General features: G+C 49.6%; 1 protein-coding gene and 1 long non-coding RNA gene across 3 annotated transcripts in view; one reads left to right on the top strand and one right to left on the bottom strand.

Moving 5' to 3' along the window:
* The window catches only part of LOC140394144 (uncharacterized), a 126,658-nt gene extending 118,139 nt beyond the window's left edge, over window positions 1-8,519 (bottom strand). The window contains exon 1 of the long non-coding RNA XR_011935823.1: window positions 8,431-8,519. This is a non-coding gene — a long non-coding RNA (uncharacterized lncRNA). The remainder of the gene's footprint in view (window positions 1-8,430) is intronic.
* The window catches only part of gaa2 (alpha glucosidase 2), a 118,788-nt gene that overhangs the window by 41,712 nt on the left and 56,311 nt on the right, over window positions 1-20,765 (top strand). The window contains exon 1 of one of the 2 annotated variants that reach the window (XM_072481023.1): window positions 11,904-12,008. The exons of the other annotated variant lie outside the window; for it this stretch is intronic. The gene's annotated coding sequence lies outside the window, so the exon portion shown is untranslated. Of the gene's footprint in view, window positions 1-11,903; window positions 12,009-20,765 lie in introns of those variants that run through there. 2 annotated transcript variants of the gene reach the window in all.

Genomic DNA, 20,765 nt, shown 5'->3' with positions numbered 1-20,765 from the left:
AATTATACAAACATTATGCATTGGATTTCCCCCATATACAATAACCCCCCATATGACATTTAAAAGCACCAATAGGGAACCCCCCCAACCAAAGGCCCCCCCCAAAAGAAACCCCCCTCTCCCTTCTCCTGCCACCCCCCCCCCCCCCCCCACCCTCTCCCCACCCCGCCCCTGGGCTGCTGCTGCTGACCTCCTAAGAGATAGTCAAGGAACGGTTGCCACCGCCTCAGGAACCCCTGCACAGACCCTCGCAAGGCAAACTTTATCCTCTCCAGCTTGATGAACCCTGCCATGTCATTGATCCAAGCTTCCACACTAGGGGGCTTCTCATCTTTCCATGATAGCAAAATCCTCCGCCGGGCTACCAGGGACGCAAAGGCCAGAATACCGGCCTCTTTCGCCTCCTGCACTCCCGGCTCGTCCGTTACCCCAAATAATGCCAACCCCCAGCTTGGCTTGACCCGGGCTTTCACCACCTTGGACATAGTCCTCGCAAAACCCCTCCAAAACCCATCCAGTGCCGGGCATGACCAGAACATATGGACGTGATTTGCCGGGCTTCCCGAGCACCTCCCACATCTGTCCTCCACCCCAAAGAACCTACTCAACCTCGCCCCTGTCATATGCGCTCTGTGAGTAACCTTGAACTGTATTAGGCTGAGCCTGGCACAAGAGGAAGAATTAACCCTACTCAGGGCATCAGCCCACAGACCCTCATCTATCTTCTCCCCCAGCTCCTCCTCCCACTTGCCCTTTAGCTCCTCCACCGAGGCTTCCTCCTCTTTCTTCAGCTCCTGGTAAATCGCCGAAACTTTGCCTTCTCCAACCCATACACCAGAAATCACCCCGTCCTGAATCCTCTGTGCTGGGAGCAACGGGAATTCCCTCACCTGCCGCCTCACAAACGCCCTCACTTGCATGTACCTGAAAGCGTTTCCCGAGGTAACCCAAACTTCTCCTCCAGCACCCCTAGGCTCGCAAACGTCCCATCGATGAACAGGTCCCCCATTCTTCTAATCCCTGCCCGATGCCAGCTCCGAAACCCCCCATCCATCCCTCCCGGGACGAAGCGATGATTCTCCCGAATTGGGGACAAAACCGAGGCTCCCACCTCGCCCCTGTGTCGCCTCCACTGCCCCCACATCTTCAGCGTCACCGCCACCACCGGGCTCGTGGTGTACCTTGTCGGCGAGAGCGGCAGCGGTGCCGTCGCCAGCGCCCTCAGGCTCGTGCCCACACAGGACGCCATCTCTAGCCTCTTCCACGCCGCCCCCTCGCCCTCCATTACCCACTTACGGATCATCGCCACATTGGCTGCCCAATAATAGCCGCACAAATTCGGCAGCGCCAGCCCCCCCTGTCCCTGCTACGCTCCAGAAACACTCTCTTCACCCTCGGGGTCTTATTCGCCCACACAAAACCCATGATGCTCCTACTTACCCGTTTGAAAAAGGCCTTGGGGATCATAATGGGAAGGCACTGGAACACAAAGAGAAACCTCGGGAGGACCGTCATTTTGACCGACTGCACCCTACCCGCTAATGAGAGTGGCAGCATATCCCATCTTTTAAAATCCTCCTCCATCTGCTCCACCAACCGCGTCAAATTAAGCTTGTGCAGGGCCCCCCAACTCCTAGCTACTTGGATCCCTAGGTACCGAAAGCTCCTTTCCGCCCCCTTCAGCGGTAGCTCGTCTATCCCCCTTCCCTGGTCCCCTGAATGCACCACAAAGAGCTCACTCTTCCCTACGTTGAGTTTATACCCCGAAAAGTCCCCAAACTCCCTTAGGATCCGCATGACCTCCGCGATCCCCTCCACTGGATCTGCCACATACAACAACAGGTCGTCGGCATACAACGACACCCGGTGTTCCTCTCCCCCCCCGGACCAGTCCCCTCCATTTCCTGGACTCCCTCAGTGCCATGGCCAGAGGCTCAATTGCCAGTACAAACAACAAGGGGGATAGGGGGCACCCCTGCCTCGTCCCCCGGTACAGCCGAAAGTACTCCGACCTCCGCCGATTCGTAGCCACACTCGCCACCAGGGCTCCATATAGCAGCCTGACCCAACTGATGAACCCCTCCCCGAACCCAAACCTCCACAACACTTCCCAAAGATACTCCCACTCCACCCGGTCAAAGGCCTTCTCCGCGTCCATAGCTGCCACTACCTCTGCTTCCCCCTCCACCGGGGGCATCATAATCACATTGAGGAACCTCCGCACATTTGTATTTAATTGCCGACCCTTCACAAATCCCGTCTGGTCCTCATGAATCACCACCGGGACACAGTCCTCAATTCCCGTAGCCAGCACCTTCGCCAGCAACTTAGCATCAACATTGAGGAGCGAGATCGGTCTATACGACCCACATTGCAGTGGATCCTTGTCCCGCTTCAGGATCAAAGAAATCAGCGCCCTAGACATTGTCGGGGGCAAGGTCCCCCCCTCCCTCGCCTTATTGAAAGTCCTCACTAGCAACGGGCCCAGCAGGTCCACGTATTTCCTGTAGAATTCAACCGGGAACCCACCCGGCCCCAGGGCCTTCCCCGCCTGCATGCTCCCCAATCCTTTAACCAGCTCCTCCAGCCCAATCAGCGCCCCCAAACCAGCCACCTCCTCCTCCTCCACCCTCGGGAACCTCAGCTGATCTAAGAATCGTCGCATCCTCTCCTCCCCCGCTGGGGGCACAGACCTGTACAGATCCCCATAGAAGTCCCTAAATACCTCATTTATTCTCACCGCACTCCGCACAGTATTCTCCCCTCTATCCTTAACTCCATCAATCTCCCTCGCTGCCTCCCTCTTATGAAGCTGATGTGCCAGCATCCGACTCGCCTTCTCCCCAATCTCATACGTCGCCCCCTGCGCTTTCTTCCACTGTGCCTCTGCTTTCCCCGTGGTCAACAGGTCGAACTCCGTCTGGAGGTTCCGTCTCTCCCTGAGTAGCCCCTCCTCGGGGGCCTCTGCATACCTCCTGTCCACCCTTAAAATCTCCCCCACCAACCTCTCCCTCTCCCACCCCTCTCTCTCTTCTCCCTGTGGGCCCTAATGGAGATTAGCTCTCCCCTGACCACCACCTTCAGCGCCTCCCAGACTACCCCCACCTGCACCTCCCCGTTGTCGTTGGCCTCCAAATATCTTTCAATACACCCCCACACCCGCCCGCACACCTCCTCATCCGCCAATAGTCCCACATCAAGGCGCCACAGCGGGCGCTGGTCCCTCTCCTCCCCCAACTCCAGCTCCACCCAATGCGGGGCGTGGTCCGAGATGGCTATGGCCGAATATTCCGTTCCCTCCACTTTCGGGATTAGCGCCCTACTCAAAATGAAAAAATCTATCCGGGAGTAGGCTCTATGGACGTGGGAAAATAAGGAAAATTCCCTGGCCAGCGGCCTGACAACCTCCATGGATCCACTCCCCCCATCTGGTCCATAAACCCCCTGAGCACCTTGGCCGTAGCCGGCCTCTTACCCGTCCTGGACCTAGAGCGGTCCAGTGCTGAGTCCAGCACCGTGTTGAGGTCCCCCCCATTATCAAGCTTCCTACCTCCAGATCCGGAATCCGACCCAGCATGCGTTTCATAAATCCGGCATCATCCCAATTCGGGGCATATACGTTCACCAGTACCACCCGCACCCCCTGCAACCTATCACTCACCATCACATATCGAACTCCATTATCCACTACAATATTCATTGCCTCAAATGACACCCGCTTCCCCACCAGTATTGCAACCCCTCTGTTCTTCGCATCCAGCCCTGAATAAAAGACCTGCCCTACCCATCCCTTTCTCAGCCTAACCTGATCTGCCACCTTCAGATGTGTCTCCTGGAGCATAATCACGTCTGCCTTCAGTCCCTTTAAGTGCGCGAACACCCGGGCCCTCTTGACCGGCCCGTTCAGGCGCCTCACATTCCAAGTTATCAACCGGATTGGGGGGCTACTCCCCCCCCCCCCCACCCTCCGCTGCCAACTAGCCATCTCCTTTTCTAGGCCAGCCACTAGCCCGCGCCTCCCGCACCCTCCAGTCCCCCAGGCGGCGGACCCCTGCCCCGACTACCTCTCCTACTTTCAGCTCCCCTTTGGCCAATGCATGAGCAACCCTGTTCCCCCCATCCCCCTCCCCCCGCTAGATCCACATCTAGCCATTTTGCTCCCCCCATGACACTCCCGTAAGTCAGCTGACTCCGGCTGACCCCAGCCTCTCCCGCCATTCCATCGACCCCCCAGTGTGAGAATACCCCCACCCCTTGGCAGTCAGTGTGCGCTCCTCTCCAGCACCGCCCCCTCCCCCCCCCGGCCCCACCCCCATCCTTCCCTACCGCGGGAAAAAGCCCACGCTTTCCTGAGCCGGCCCCGCCCCCTCTGGCGCAGCTCCTTTTTGCGGCCTTACCCCAACTCCCCATCCCGGGGCCTCCACTCCCCCTCTTCCTCCGTGGGGCCCTGCCCCTCCAACACCGACGCCTACACTCTCCCACAGCCCCCACATCAAATCCATTCACCCATCCCCACCCAGCACTCAAACCAAGAGAAATTCCCCAAACGCAATAAACACAGTAAACATCCCCCCACAACCAACCCTCAATTTGAGTCCAACTGTTCTGGCTGTATAAAGTTCCATGCCTCATCGGGCGTTTCAAAATAGTGGTGCCGATCTTGGAACGTGACCCACAATCGCGCTGGCTGCAGCATCCCGAACTTCACCCCCTTCTGATGGAGCACTGCCTTAGCCCGGTTAAAACCAGCCCTCTTCTTAGCCACCTCCGCACTCCAGTCCTGGTAAATTCGGATCTCCGTGTTCTCCCACCTGCTGCTCCGCTCTTTTTTGGCCCATCTCAGGACACACTCTCTGTCCGTAAAGCGGTGGAACCTCACCACTACAGCCCTTGGTGGCTCATTGGCTTTGGGTCTCCTTGCCAGGACCCGATGAGCCCCATCTAGCTCCAGGGCCTCGGGAAAGCTCCCGCGCCCATCAGCGAATTGAGCATTGTCCTCATATATGCCCGGCATCGGGCCCCTCCACTCCTTCAGGGAAACCCAGAATCCGAAGATTCTTCCTCCTCGACCTATTCTCCAGGTCCTCGAATTTTTCCACCCACCTCTTGTGCAGCGCCTCGTGCGCCTCCACCTTCACCGCCAGGCCCAAGATCTCATCCTCGTTCTCCGAGGCTTTTTGCCGCACCTCCCGGATCGCCGCCCCTTGGGCCTTCTGAGTCTCCACAAGCTTCTCAATCGCCGCCTTCATTGGCGCCAGCATTTCTGTCTTCAGCTCCTCAAAGCAGCGTTTAAGAAACTCCTGCTGCTCCTGCGACCACTGCGCCCACGCTGCTTGGTCTCCACCCGCCACCATCTTGCTTTTCTTCCCTCGCACTTTTTGCTGCCCCAGAATCACTTTTTTAACCGCTCCACTCCTGGTCCAATCCATATAATGTCGGGGAGACCTTGCTCTCACCTTCCCACACTGGAAGCCGTCGAACAATTGCCGTTGGGGCCCCTCTAGAGAGCCCAAAAGTCCGTTCCCGGCGGGAGCTGCCGAACGTGCGACCTACCTCGGCATAGCCGCAACCAGACGTTCCCTCCCACTTGCCCTTAAGCTCCTCCACTGGAGTTTCCTCCGCCTCCGAAAGCTCCTGGTAAATATCTGATACCTTCCCCTCCGCCACCCAGGTACTGGAAACTATTCTATCCTGTATCCCCTGTGGTGGCAGCAGCGGAAAGGCCGGAACCTGCTTTCAAGAAGTCTCGCACCTGCAAATACCTAAAACCATTCCCCGCTGGCAATTCAAATTTACCCTCCAAGGCTTTCAAGCTGGGAAAGCTCCCCTCTGTAAATAGATCCCCCATCCTCCTAATTCCTGCCCTCTGCTAACTCCGGAACCCGCCATCCAGCCTACCCGGTACAAACCGATGATTATTATAAATCGGGGTCCAAACCGATGCTCCCTCCTCTCTCTTATATCTCCTCCACTGCCCCCAGATTCTCAGAGCTGCCACCACCACTGGACTTGTGGAGTATCGGACCGGCGAGAACGGAAGAGGTGCCGTTATCAGTGCTCCTAAATTTGTGTCTTTACATGACGCCGCCTCCATACGCTCCCACACTGACCCGTCCCTCACTACCCACTTCCTAATCATGGCTATATTAGCCGCCCAGTAGTAATTGCAGAAGTTCGGCAGCGCCAACCCACCCTCCCCCTGACTGCGCTCCAGCAACACTTTCTTCACTCGCGGGGTTTTACCCGCCTACACAAAGCCCGAAATAACCTTATTCACCCGCTTGAAAAAGGTCTTTGGGATGAAGATGGGGAGGCACTGAAAGACAAACAGAAATCTGGGGAGGACAGTCATTTTCACGGTCTGTACCCTCCCCGCCAGTGATAGCGGGAGCATGTCCCATCTCTTAAAGTCCACTTCCATTTGTTCTACCAGCCGGAATAGGTTGAACTTGTACAGTGCCTCCCACTCCCGGGCCACCTGGATTCCCAGATACCGAAAGCTCTTCCTTACCATTCTAAGCGGCAGCTTTCCCAGTCTCTTCTCCTGCCCTCTTGCCTGGATCGCAAACATTTCGCTTTTCCCCATGATCAATTTATACCCTGAAAAATTGTTAAATTCCCCCATCCCCTCCAACGGGTTCGAAATGTACAAGAGCAGGTCATCTGTGTAAAGCGAGACCTGGTGCCCCGGTCCTCCCCCCCCCCCTTTCCAGTTCCTAGAGGCTCTTAACGCCATGGCCAATGGCTTTATGGCCAGAGCAAACAGTAACGGGGAGAGGAGGCACCCTTGCCTCGTCCCTCGGTGTAGTTTAAAATACCCCGACCTCACCTGGTTCGTACGCACACTCGCTACTGGTGCCTGATAGAGCAACCGCACCAAGTCAATGAAGCCCTCACCAAACCCAAACCTTCCAGCGCCTCCCACAAAAGCCTTCTCCGCATCCATCGCTGCCACCTCCTCCACCTCTTTTCCTTCTGAGGGCATCATAACAACACTCAAAAGCCTTCGAACATTGGCCTGGATTTGCCTGCCCTTTACAAATCCCGTCTGGTCTTCCCCTATCACCCCCAAGTCCTCTATCCTTGTGGCCAGTATCTTAGCCAGCAGTTTGGCGTCCACATTCAGTAGAGAAATTGGCCTGTATGACCCGCATTGCTCTGGGTCCTTTTCCCATTTCAGGATCAATGAAATCGAGGCCGCGACATTGTTGGGGGGAGAACTCTCTTCTCTCTTGCTTCATTAAATGTCCTCACCAGCAGTGGGCTCAATATCTCTGAAAACGCCTTATAGAATTCCACTGGATAGCCGTCAGGCCCCGGGGCCTTGCCCCACTACATGCCCTCCAGCCCCTCGATTATTTCCTGAATCTTAATTGGGGCTCCCAGCCCTTCCACCAGATCCTCATCTACCCTCGGAAACCTCAACTGATCCAAAAACTGCCTCATCCCCTCCACCCCAGCCGGGGGTTCCAACTCATATAATTTACTATAAAAGTCCTTAAACACCTCATTCACTCCCACTGGGTCCAGGACAGTATTCCCGCCTCTACTCTTTACTTTCCCTATCTCCCTGGCCGCCTCCCTTTTGCTGAGCTGGTGCGCTAACATTCTGCTAGCCTTTTCCCCATACTCATAAATCACCCTCCCCTTGCCTTCCTCAACTGTTCCACCATTTTTCCTGTGGACAACAGCTTAAACTCCGCCTGTGACCTCCGCCGCACTGGTCAGTGTTTTATCTCAACCAATATTGTTTAAAGAAAGATTATCTGGTGATTGTCAAATTGCTGTTAGTGGGAGCTTGCTGATACAAATTGACTGGTGGCTTTCCTACTTTACAAAAGTAACTACACTTCAAAACGTACGTCATTTGGCTGTAAAGCATTTTGGGACATCCAGAGGCTACAAAAGGTGCTATATCAATTCAAATCTCGCCTTTCTCATAAATGAAATCCTTTAGACAAGGGATTCTCTCTTCTTCACACTGCCCTTGCATCTTGCCACACATGGACTGGACATAGTAGTAAGGCATAGGCTGACCAGAGCACAGCACAGCTCCATTTGTCTGTTTTGCATCTGTAGTTCCACTTGATCTCACTTCATGTCAACTCTTTGATTTCCAGCAGATGTCACTATATCTATTGTTCTAGTTAAGTGTGTCGATTTAAACATATGAATCAGAACACAAAGACATTTTACCCAGCATATCATTTGAAAATTATAATATTAGGCCTCAAATTGTCCACCAGCCTCAATTTGAACATTACCGATTGCCATGCATGAGGACTGGAGCATTGTTCAAATTGAGGCTGGGGTGAAATTTGAGGCCTATAATGGAACTTATAAAATACAACAGTGATTAAGCTTAAATCTCACGGATTGATGTTATTACATTAAAGCTGACATTTTAGTGAGGTAAATTGACAAAAGTACCTTAATTTCCCTGTAATTCCATCACAAATTTCTTCTTGTTTCATCAGAATTAGGGACTGACACCAACACACAAAGCTACTCTACAGCACCACACAGTGGTGTAGCCACCACGTTCTATAAATACTGTAGCTTATAAAGTGCCATTGAAATACTGCATATATAAACCTAGTCCTTTTTCCAAAGGACACAGGTCGTTTAAAAGCACACCACATTTACCTAGCCCAAAAATATGACCCTGCTTCCCCAGCAAACCGAGGCATGGGGAGAAGAAAACTTCAGCTGGCCACGCTCTTATTAAGTTAAAGTGGGTTCTGATTTGCTGAACTGGAAGATGTGCTTTGAGTAGTGAAATCACATCAGTAGGACACTCTAGGTGTTATTTTCTGTTTAAAGGGAAGGGAAGGTGAACAGCATTGAGTAGTATTAAAACATCCCAAGAGACTTTGCAGGAGTGATTACCAAACAAAACTTGACACCAACCACAAAAAGAGATAATAGGACAGATGACCAAATGCTTAGTCAAAGAGGTATATTTTTTAAGAAGTGTCTTAAGGAGGGGGGGGGGGGGGGATGTTGCTGAGAAGTGGAAAGGTTTAAGGAGCAAATACCAGAGCTTAGGGCGTCAACAGCCAAAAGTATGGTCATCAGTGGTGGAGTGATGAAAATCAGGGTTGCACAGGAGGCCAGAATTAGAGGATTGCAGAGAGCTCAGAGGGTTGCAGGGTTGGAGGAGGAAAGAGAAATGGTCTATATGTGGGAAGTGACACGAGTGCTTGTAGTTTTGTAAGATGTATCTTTGTTGTATCGACAATTGAAAGTGAAATTTATCTGAGCAAGTACCTGTTAATGCATGCTTAATTTTGCATTGATTTAGGGTTTGATAGTTACAGTAAACGTTTTAAAATTTGCAATCTTTTCCCTCTATTCTATTCGTCGGCATTATTTGGGAATTCCATTTGTTCCCAATTATTTATCTCTACAGGGATCGTAACAGATCCATGTTAAATTCCACTCCCATCTCCTTCACGCTCTCTATGAACTCATTTAATCAAAGAAGCTCACTTCCAGCTCCCTCAACCCTATTCCTGATAGAGTACTGACCACTACCCAACTTCCCTTCCTGGACCCCGGACCCCGACAGGAGGAGACATTGTGAACAGTTCTCTTTCCTCAGTTAATGGATGTCCTGTTTCCTTTCAAAATCAATATTGTCAGACTCCTCCTCAAAGAAACCACTCTTGGCCATTTTGTCCTTGCAAGTTACCTCCAACCCCATCTCCAAACTCCCTTTTCTTTCCCAGGCCCTTACATTGTTGTTTCACTATCTCTCCTCGGCCTCATCCAGGAGGTGGCCATTCATTCAGCCCCATTCCGTCCCTTGAGCCTGCTCTGACATTCAAGACGATCATAGCTGATCTTCATGCCAATGCCATTTTGCTCCATAGAGTCATAGAATCATACAGCACAGAAAAGGCCCTTTTCACAACTACCTAACCATTCAAATCCCATTTTCCAGCTCTTGGCCCCATACCCCTTGATTCCTTCGAGATTGTGGTCTTGATAGCTTCAGCAGTTCTAGTCTCCATATTCTGAAAATGATACAGAGGCACTGGAGAAGCTGCATCAATAATTTACAAAGCTGATACAGAACCAGAGTGGTTACAATGATCGGGAAAGGTTGAACAGGCTGGGACCTTTTTCTCTAGAAAATAGAAGGATGAGCAGTGACCTCAGAAATGTTTTGAAGATTCTGAAAGGGTTTGCTGGGGCACACACAGTGAAGATGTTTCTACTTGTTGGGAAGTCCAAAACTAGGAGACAAAAATGCAAGATAATCCCTAATAAATCCAATAAGGAATGTGTTACCCACAGAATGGTAAGAATTCAGAACTCACAACCAATTGTGGTTCAGTTGGTTGCTGTCCTGTCTTTGAGTTCCTGGACGGACTTGAGTACAAATTCAGGGCTGACACTCGAGTGCAGTGCAGACGGGGCGCTACATGTGTGCTGTCATTTGGCTGCAATGTTAACCCAAGGCACCATCTGGCTGTTTGGGTGAATGCGAAACACCTCATGGCGCTATTTTGAAAAAGAGCAGCAGAGCTATCCCCAGTGCACGAGGCAATATTTATCCCTCAATCAACATCACTAAAACAGATTGTTTGATCATGATCACATTTCTGTTTGTGATGCTTGCTGGTGCACATAGTGGTTGCCACATTTCCTCCATCACAACAGTGACGACACTTCAAAAAGCACTTCATTGGCTATAAAGCGCTTTGTGGCATCAGGTGGTCATGAAAGTGCTATATACATGCAAATCCTTTTTGCTTCCTAACACAGGGTAGTTAAGGCAAATACTGATGCATTTAAGGGGATGGTAGAGAAGCACATTAAGGAGGACCCTAGGCAGAAGAACCCTGGTTTAGCTCAGTGGGCTAGACAGCTGGTTTGTGATGCACAACATGGCCAGCAGAGTGGTTCAATTCCAGTAGCAGCTTCTGGTAACAGGCGTCGGAATGTGGCGACACGGGGCTTTTCACAGTAACTTCATACTTGTGACAATAAAAAGTTATTATTATTATTAGATATAGTGAGATGAGGCTCATAACCATTGACGGAGACCAGTTTGGCTGAATAGTTTTTACCTATTCCTTTAATTTTAAGTGTTTGAGCCAGCGTCCGCAGCCTTTTTTAAAGGAGATAGTGCCATGGTGTTTTTAACATTTCTTATCTTGGGATGTGGGCATCACAGACAATGCCGGCAATTTTTTCCCATTCTCAGTTACCCTTGAGAAGGTGGTCTTCTTGAACCACCTCAGTTCATGGGATGCAGGAACACCCACAGTGCTATTAGGGAGGGAGTTCCAGGATTTTGACCCAGCGACAGTGGAGGATGGTGACATATTTCCAAGTCAGGGTGATGCTGGGGGGGGGGGGGGGGGGGGGCTTGAAGGTGCCGGTGTTGCCATGCACTTGCTGCCCTTGTAAGTGACAGAGGTCATGGGTTTGGAGGGTATTGTCGAAGATGCTTTGATGAGCAGCAGTATGTCTTGTATATGGTACATACTACTGCCACCTTTTATGTCAAAAAATGCTTCCTGGTTTTACTCCTAAATGGCCTGGCTCTAATTTTGAGAATATAACTCCTTGTTCTGGATGTCCCCACTGCAATGCTTGATGTCTTTGTATAAAAATCCTTTTTTTTATTCTAATGTGTTAAAATGGTGACTAACTGCATTAAGTTTTATTTTTTAACATGACTGCATTATGATAGCATACTTAATGAGATGCACAGAGTTAACTGGAATGAATTAAACTCCATTGGGAATTCACTCCCACCGACTTTGCTTGGGGCCAATATCCTGCAACGGTCCTTGCGCAGGAAGGTCTGAGGTTGCAATGATTCCAGCAGAGGGCAGCAGTGTGACATGTACATGAGAAAGGCCCTCAATGCACCAATCAAATGCTCTGCAAAGGCCGAGGGCGAACCACAGCCGAGGGTGAACGATACACAAACTGCTCGCTATCTGTCTGCGCGATCCACAGGAACTGTTCACCCAGCAACAAAACGTGAAGTAAGAATTCCTCTCTCTACATTGCTGCAGTTTTATGAAAGAGTTTACAGGAGAACTTCGATGTTTACAGGAATTACATATATACTGCATTGGGCTGTCTGTATGAGGTTAATGCAGAGGGGGCCCTGTGACTGGGTATGATAAAATATCCACTGCTGACAGTGCAGCAAATCAACACTGCTGTTCATATAAGTCAATGCAGGCATGACAGGTTATGCAAGTGCTGATCTTTAAGGGGAATTATTGTTTAAGTTTGGCTTGCAACTGTGTTCTGTGAAAACCTGCGGATCTATTTTTGCCTGGCATATTAATAAGTAGCTCGATCGAATCTTTAGCCTGCAACCCAAAGTTCCCAGGATCCAGTTGCCAGCCTGAAATGACTCCAGTTGTAGCACCGTGGCTAGGACTGTTGCTTCACAGCGCCAGGGACCCGGGTTCTATCCCCGACTGGGGTCACTGTCTGTGCACAATCTGCAAGTTCTCCCCTTGCCTGCGTGGGTTTCCTCCCGGTGCTCTGGTTTCCCCAAAGAATGCTTGTTCGGTGAATTGGGCATTCTGAGTACCCGACCAGGCGCTGGAATGTGGTGACTAGGGGGTTTTCAGTGACTTCATTGCAGTGTAATGTAAGCCTACTTGTGACATTATTATTAAAGTCAACATTAAAAACTTACATTTCTGCAGGACCTCAGACTCCGCCAAGTCCTTTAAATCCAACAGACTAGTGAAGTGTATAGTATGGAAAATGTAAACGTGTAGAAGGAATGCTCAACTGTAACAAAGCCCTGGTTAGACCCCACCTAGAGGACTGAGACCACACCTTGTAGGGAGGCTGTATTGACCTTCGAGGAAGTTCAGCATAGATTTACCAGAATGAGAAAGGGTTGAATTACGAGGAGAGATTACAGAAACTAGGGATTGTATTCCCAGGAATTTAGATGGTCAAGGGTGATTTCATTGAAACTTTCAGGATATTGAGGGGATGGGGTGGATTGGCAGAAACTGTTTCCACTGGTTCACGTGTCTAGGACTGGAGGCATAGTCTAAAACTTAGAGCCAAATCTTTAAGGAATGTGATTGTAGGAAACACTTTTACAAATAAATGGCAGTTTGGAACTCTCTTCTGCAAAAGACAACTGATGCAAAATCAATTGTTAATCTTAAATCTGCGATTGGTAATTGTGAATTTAAGGGATATAAGACAAAGATGGCTACATGGAGTTAGGTCACCAAGGTTGCATTGAATGGCAACAGGCTGGAGGGGTTAAATTAGCTCCTCGGGTTCCTATGTCAAAGCCAATTTGTAAACAGCTAGTTTTCATCAACTGCAATGAGAATGACCAGCTAATTTGGTTTTATTGCTGTAAGATCTTTTACATCTACCTGAGCGGGCAGACAGGGCACCTGTTTATTTTTTTCACTGAAAGCTGCACCTCCGACAATGCAGCGCTCACTCATTACTACACTGGAGTGTCAGTGTACATTATGTGTCCAAGTCCCAGCAGTGGGACTTGAACAGGCAACTTTCTGACACTTACTGTGGGAGTCAGTATCCCAGAGGGCAGTGTAGTTGGTATCTGCGTCATCAGTGGAACTTAACATTCCGGCAATAAAGTGCCACTGACCATATTCATTCAACCATTTGGGACTTGCTGGCATCCAGCATGGTGGGTTCTATCACTGTTCTTGGGTCAGGATGTGTGAGGCACAAGTGAGGAATTAAGGCACAGAGTGAGCTTGAACCTAGGTGATGTGCTCAAATCTCTGGAGTGGGCCGTGATAATCTTCTGCCTCATCATGAAGAGAGCCAATACTGAGTCAGAGCTGGTGGTGCAAAGCAGCACTGGAAACTCTAGGGTCAGACCAGGGAAAATGGACAAGAGTTCCTGCTGCTGATCATCAAGCAGTGATTGCTGTCAGGAACTCTGCACCATGAGCTGGAGGAAGCGCAGGACAAATTTACCAGAGCGATAAAGGGATGAACCTAATCGGAGTGAGCTTGCCAGCATTGTCCTCCCACTATCTACATGGGTGAAGTGTGGCCATAGCGCCTTTAACCTAGCCGTCCCAAGGTTCGTCACAGCAGTGTTGTCAAACTAAATTTGTCACTGGACAACCAAAGTCAACGTGAGGGTCAGTGCCCAATAGCATGGACAAAGAGGTAGGTTTTAAGCAGCGTTTTAAAGAAGGAGATAGCGGTGGAGAGGTTTAGTGAGGGAATTCCAGAGTTCAGGGTTTAGATATCTGAAGGTCACAAATGTTGTAGCAGACTGGAGATGGTTACAGAGATAAGGAACATAGATGACTTTGTCACTCTGGTTCCTAAAGCTCTCCACCCCTCACATTTGGGTCTGTTTTAGTTTAAGTGATTGTTATCCTTTGATACCAACTCTGTTGCCGTTGTATTATGCAAATACCAGGATGACCTAATGCCCAGTATTGGAGTTTCTTTCCCTGTCCGTAACATACTGTAAGCTTAGTCTATAATCTTTATGAAATATTCTCCCACTGCATATTAATGATGTTTTTTTCAGTTCTCATTTGTGGGTGAGCAGCACAGTCCCATGTCCACCCTCAGTTTCACGTTACTTCCCACTTTCTCTCCAGTCATCAAGTCTGTAAGCAGCCCTTATATGACCTATTTCATTATGTGAAGCATGTGACTTGTCTCTGACTCAATGGCTGTTTTTTTTTAAAAATTGGGCAATACCATATTTTGAGGAAAAATGTAGGAGAGGAGTTCTGGAAACTGGTTGATTAAGGTGAGGGAGTCACTAAAGGTGGGTCTTTAAAACACTCCAGATTGGAGAATGACTGAGGGAGGAGAAGAGTTTCACAAGGTTGAGAGAAGAACGAAACAGAATAGGAGATGGAGAAATAAGATTGATTCCTATGAGGATGCAAACCGAAAGAGGCGCATAATATCATCTCGAAGACGTGATTTCCTCTAAGGCCCCTTTGTTTATTATGAAGAGACAATTGTTACAAAGGAGGGGCTTCCGATGGCGGCTAGGAGGTAAGCAGTCGCACACAAAGTGGCTCCCATTTGGAGACTTGGGTTTTGGCCTTTTTTACCCAGTAACAGGGGTAGTTGTGGGAAGAAAGGCAAAGTAACTGAGGTTTGTTGGTTTCTCCTCCGCCGTGGGATGTCCACCGGATATAATACGAGGCTGAAGTCGAGTAAAGACTCTGGACCAGATTCATAAGATCCTCGTGGCGGAGTGGATGAAAACATGGCGGATCCCTGATTGTCATCGACGCCCTCCAGATGGCTGACGGAGAGGTTAGTGGAGTTCCTTATGGCGGAATTCCAGAAACAAAGACAGACCATGTCCAAGGCGATTGAGGTGGCTCACTTTCACATTGCTTTAGAAAGGGTGGAGCAGCGGTGCGTCGATTTGGGAGGTGGAGAGGCCGGTCTTGGGCCACAGCGATTGGATTTTCTCTTGAGAGACCAAGGTGGACGACCAGGAGAACTGGCCCAGGCGTCAGAACCTGAGAATAGTCAGGCTACTGGAAGGCATTGAAGGAATGAGTGCCACTGAGTGTGTGGCGAAAATGTTCAGGAAATTGGTTGGGGAGGGGGTCTTTACAAAGCCTCTTGAGGTGGGCCAGGCCCACCAGTCATTGCGACTGAAGCCAAGAACTGGGGACCTGCCATGGGCGGTAATAGTCCAGCCACACAATTATTTGGACAAGCAGCGGATTTTAATGTGGGCGAAGGTCACGCAGCTGGGAGGGACACTCTTGGGGCAGAACTGGCTAAGCGTCGAGGTGGGTTCAACAAGCCAAGGCGGCTCTCTACAAGAGCACGGTGCAGTTCGGAATGGTGTACCGGGCTCGATTGTGGGTCACGTTGATGGACAGAGTGATGCTCGATCAATGACTCCAGAAGCGAGATTGGATGACAATTGAAGGCTTTATTGGACTAGATGTTTCCCCCAGCAGCGCAGGTACAGAATGCAGCTGCTAGGGAGACACAGACTCTTATACTCCGCCTTACTGGGCGGAACCAGCAGGCAGGCTTCACCAATGATCTTCCTGTCTCAGCTACCTCCCACACCAATGATCTTACAGCCTCAACCTAGGTACCCTAATTTACCCCTAATACCGACTACCACACAGAGACCATTATTTCAATGTGCCGGAGGAGGCGAATGACTTTGTGAGGAAGAATGGACAGCAGGAGATTTGATTGTGGTTATGAGATGTTATGGAGTTTTTGAATTTTTACATGTTTATGTTTCTTGACTTTTTCTGTGTTCTATTATTTCTTTCCTATGGTAGTATAGAACATAGAACATAGAAAATACAGCACAGAACAGGCCCTTCGGCCCACGATGTTGTGCCAAACCTTTGTCCTAGATTAATCATAGATTATCATTGAATTTACAGTGCAGAAGGAGGCCATTCGGCCCCTTGAGTCTGCACCAGCTCTTGGAAAGAGCACCCTACCCAAACTCAACACCTCCACCCAACACCAAGGGCAATTTGGACATTAAGGGCAATTTATCATTGGCCAATTCACCTAACCCGCACATCTTTGGACTGTGGGAGGAAACCGGAGCACCCGGAGGAAACCCACGCAGACACGGGGAGGACGTGCAGACTCCGCACAGACAATGACCCAAGCTGGAATCGAACCTGGGACCATGGATCTGTGAAGCAATTGTGCTATCCACAATGCTACCGTGCTGCCCTTAAGAACAAATAAATCTACACTATATCATTTTCCCGTAATCCATGTACCTATCCAACAGCTGCTTGAAGGTCCCTAATGTTTCCGACTCAACTACTTCCACAGGCAGTGCATTCCATGCCCCCACTACTCTCTGGGTAAAGAACCTACCTCTGATATCCCTCCTATATCTTCCACCTTTCACCTTAAATTTATGTCCCCTTGTAATGGTGTGTTCCACCTGGGGAAAAAGTCTCTGACTGTCTACTCTATCTATTCCCCTGATCATCTTATAAACCTCTATCAAGTCGCCCCTCATCCTTCTCCGCTCTAATGAGAAAAGGCCTAGCACCCTCAACCTTTCCTCGTAAGACCTACTCTCCATTCCAGGCAACATCCTGGTAAATCTTCTTTGCACCTTTTCCAGAGCTTCCACATCCTTCCTAAAATGAGGCGACCAGAACTGTACACAGTACTCCAAATGTGGCCTTACCAAGGTTTTGTACAGCTGCATCATTACCTCATGGCTCTTAAATTCAATCCCTCTGTTAATGAACGCGAGCACACCATAGGCCTTCTTCACAGCTCTATCCACTTGAGTGGCAACTTTCAAAGATGTATGAACATAGACCCCAAGGTCTCTCTGCTCCTCCACAATGCCAAGAACTCTACCGTTAACCCTGTATTCCGCATTCATATTTGTCCTTCCAAAATGGACAACCTCACACTTTTCAGGGTTAAACTCCATCTGCCACTTCTCAGCCCAGCTCTGCATCCTATCTATGTCTCTTTGCAGCCGACAACAGCCCTCCTTACTATCCACAACTCCACCAATCTTCGTATCGTCTGCAAATTTACTGACCCACCCTTCAACTCCCTCATCCAAGTCATTAATGAAAATCACAAACAGCAGAGGACCCAGAACTGATCCCTGCGGTACACCACTGGTAACTGGGATCCAGGCTGAATATTTGCCATCCACCACCACTCTCTGACTTCTATCGGTTAGCCAGTTCGTTATCCAACTGGCCAAATTTCCCACTATCCCATGCCTCCTTACTTTGTGCAGAAGCCTACCATGGGGAACTTTATCAAATGCCTTACTAAAATCCATGTACACTACATCCACTGCTTTACCTTCATCCACATGCTTGGTCACCTCCTCAAAGAATTCAATAAGATTTGTAAGGCAAGACCTACCCCTCACAAATCCGTGCTGACTATCCCTAATCAAGCAGTGTCTTTCCAGATGCTCAGAAATCCTATCCTTCAGTACCCTTTCCATTACTTTGCCTACCACCGAAGTAAGACTAACTGGCCTGTAATTCCCAGGGTTATCCCTAGTTCCTTTTTTGAACAGGGGCACGACATTCGCCACTCTCCAATCCCCTGGTACCACCCCTGTTGACAGTGAGGACGAAAAGATAATTGCCAACGGCTCTGCAATTTCATCTCTTGCTTCCCATAGAATCCTTGGATATATCCCGTCAGGCCCGGGGGACTTGTCTATCCTCAAGTTTTTCAAAATGCCCAACACATCTTCCTTCCTAACAAGTATTTCCTCGAGCTTACCAATCTGTTTCACACTGTCCTCTCCAACAATATCGCCCCTCTCATTTGTAAATACAGAAGAAAAGTACTCATTCAAGACCTCTCCTATCTCTTCAGACTCAATACACAATCTCCCGCTACCGTCCTTGATCGGACCTACCCTCGCTCTAGTCATTCTCATATTTCTCACATATGTGTAAAAGGTCTTGGGGTTTTCCTTGATCCTACCCGCCAAAGATTGTTCATGCCCTCTCTTAGCTCTCCTAATCCCTTTCTTCAGTTCCCTCCTGGCTATCTTGTATCCCTCCAATGCCCTGTCTGAACCTTGTTTCCTCAGCCTTACATAAGTCACCTTTTTCCTCTTAACAAGACATTCAACCTCTCTTGTCAACCATGGTTCCCTCACTCGACCATCTCTTCCCTGCCTGACAGGGACATACATATCAAGGACACGTAGCACCTGTTCCTTGAACAAGTTCCACATTTCACTTGTGTCCTTCCCTGCCAGCCTATGTTCCCAACTTATGCACTTCAATTCTTGTCTGACAACATCGTATTTACCCTTCCCCCAATTGTAAACCTTGCCCTGTTGCACGTACCTATCCCTCTCCATTACTAAAGTGAAAGTCACAGAATTGTGGTCACTATCTCCAAAATGCTCCCCCACTAACAAATCTATCACTTGCCCTGGTTCATTACCCAGTACTAAATCCAATATTGCCCCTCCTCTGGTTGGACAATCTACATACTGTGTTAGAAAAGCTTCCTGGACACACTGCACAAACACCACCCCATCCAAACTATTTGATCTAAAGAGTTTCCACTCAATATTTGGGAAGTTAAAGTCGCCCATGACTACTACCCTATGACTTCTGCACCTTTCCAAAATCTGTTTCCCAATCTGTTCCTCCACATCTCTGCTACTATTGGGGGGCCTATAGAAAACTCCTAACAAGGTGACTGCTCCTTTCCTATTTCTGACTTCAACCCATACTACCTCAATAGGGTGATACTCCTCAAACTGCCTTTCTGCAGCTGTTATACTATCTCTAATTAATAATGCCACCCCCCCCACCTCTTTTACCACCCTCCCTAATCTTATTGAAACATCTATAACCAGGGACCTCCAACAACCATTTCTGCCCCTCTTCTATCCAAGTTTCCGTGATGGCCACCACATCGTAGTCCCAAGTACCGATCCATGCCTTAAGTTCACCCACCTTATTCCTGATGCTTCTTGCGTTGAAGTATACACACTTCAACCCATCTCCGTGCCTGCAAATACTCTCCTTTGTCAGTGTTCCCTTCCCCACTGCCTCATTACAAGCTTTGGCGTCCTGAATATCGGCTACCTTAGTTGCTGGACTACAAATCCGGTTCCCATTCCCCTGCCAAATTAGTATGGGGTAGTTTTGTCTCGTTGAGGGGGGTTGTGGGTTAGGTCTTCCCGGTATGCACCATTTTGGATGAGGAAGTGGGGGAAGGGGGTGTTTGGGTTTTTTCTGGTAGGATCCTTTTCTTGTTTCCCAAGTGGGGATCACCATGCTAACAGTTATGCTAGTTAAAGGGAGAAAAGTGGGGGAGGGGGCTGGTTACCTTGGGGGTAAGGTAACACACCTAGGTCGGCTGGGTTTTCTTTGTTTATTATGGGGGGAAGGGTGCTTGTGGGTTGGTTGGCTGTTAAAGGGGAGAGGGTGGGGGAAGGTGTGGTCGATAGGATGCCGATGGGGAGGGGGGAGAGTAGGATGTTGGTGATGCAGGTTTCTTTGCTTATGGATTTGTGCGAGGACAGTGACAGCGGCCATTCTGGGTGGGCCTGGAGTCGAGGTAGGTTTGGGCCCAGTTGAATTTCCACCAATGGGATATGGCTGATCCTAATAGAGGGGGCTCAGAGACACCCTGTCAGTATGGTCATGTGAAACGTTAGGAGGTTAAATAGTCCGGTTAAAAGGTCCCGTGTGTTTGCTCACTTGAAGAGCTTGGAAGCCGATGTAGTCTTCTTGCAGAAGAAACGTTTGAGGGTTAGGGATCGGACAAGGCTAAGGAAGGGTTGGTTGGGGCAGGCATCCCACTCAAATTTTGATGCGAGGTTGAGAGGGGTGGTGATCGTTTTGAACAGGGGGATGGTTTTTACAGCAGCCAGTATTTTGATGGACCCTGGGGAGCGGTATGTAACTGAGTGCCCACATTGCGCCTGAAAGTCAGTGTGCCGGGAATCAATGCGGCTGGAAGATGCCGGAATTCCCCGCTTCTGGGATCTACTCTGCTCACTATGGCTTGTGAGATTGCGTTAGCGATGTCGTGATGTGATCACTGTTTGGCAAATTTGCATATTGGAGTGAGACCGCTAATATGCAGTTCCCTGAGGTAACCGAGGCATTGACATCTAGCCCCTTTGCCTCGGAGACCTCGGGCGAGTGCCGTTCTGCGCTGGGCCAGGCCGAACAGCTCTCGTGGGGTCTCTCAGGGGATTGGAGGCCCCCAGGTGCATGTGGCACCCTGGCAGTGCCACTTGGGTGCCAGCCTGGCGG

This window comes from Scyliorhinus torazame, chromosome 17 (genome assembly GCF_047496885.1).
Source record: "Scyliorhinus torazame isolate Kashiwa2021f chromosome 17, sScyTor2.1, whole genome shotgun sequence".
Lineage (NCBI taxonomy): Eukaryota > Metazoa > Chordata > Chondrichthyes > Carcharhiniformes > Scyliorhinidae > Scyliorhinus > Scyliorhinus torazame.
This window is presented reverse-complemented; position numbering and strand designations above follow the sequence as displayed.